Below are 347 nucleotides of genomic sequence, written 5' to 3'. Positions count from 1 at the left end.
AAGCAACTAATTATGGAAACGGTGAAATAAACGGGATGGAAAGCGGGAGCCCTTGGGAAGGGGTGGGGGGGTGGGGGGTCACGATTAATCAAGCAGGCAAAACTTTAAGGAAATAATTGCTGTGGAAAATGGCAAAAGATCCGTACGGGTCCCTCCTTCCCGCCCCTGCTCGGCCCGTTCGCATTGATTTAACGGCAAGAAGTTGCGATTACAGTTAATTTGACAATAGACAAAGCAGTAAATATGTCAGCTAACGCAATCGAAGGCATTTGATTTCAATAAGTTCAATAAGGGGACAGCTAACTTCCCGAGCCAGGGAGGCACATCTTGCAGTGATTAGGATGTAT

Source organism: Calidris pugnax, unplaced genomic scaffold (assembly GCF_001431845.1).
Source record: "Calidris pugnax isolate Ruff unplaced genomic scaffold, ASM143184v1 scaffold28, whole genome shotgun sequence".
Taxonomy (NCBI): domain Eukaryota; kingdom Metazoa; phylum Chordata; class Aves; order Charadriiformes; family Scolopacidae; genus Calidris; species Calidris pugnax.
The sequence above is the reverse complement of the archived record's forward strand: the minus strand, read 5'-3'. Positions refer to the sequence as shown.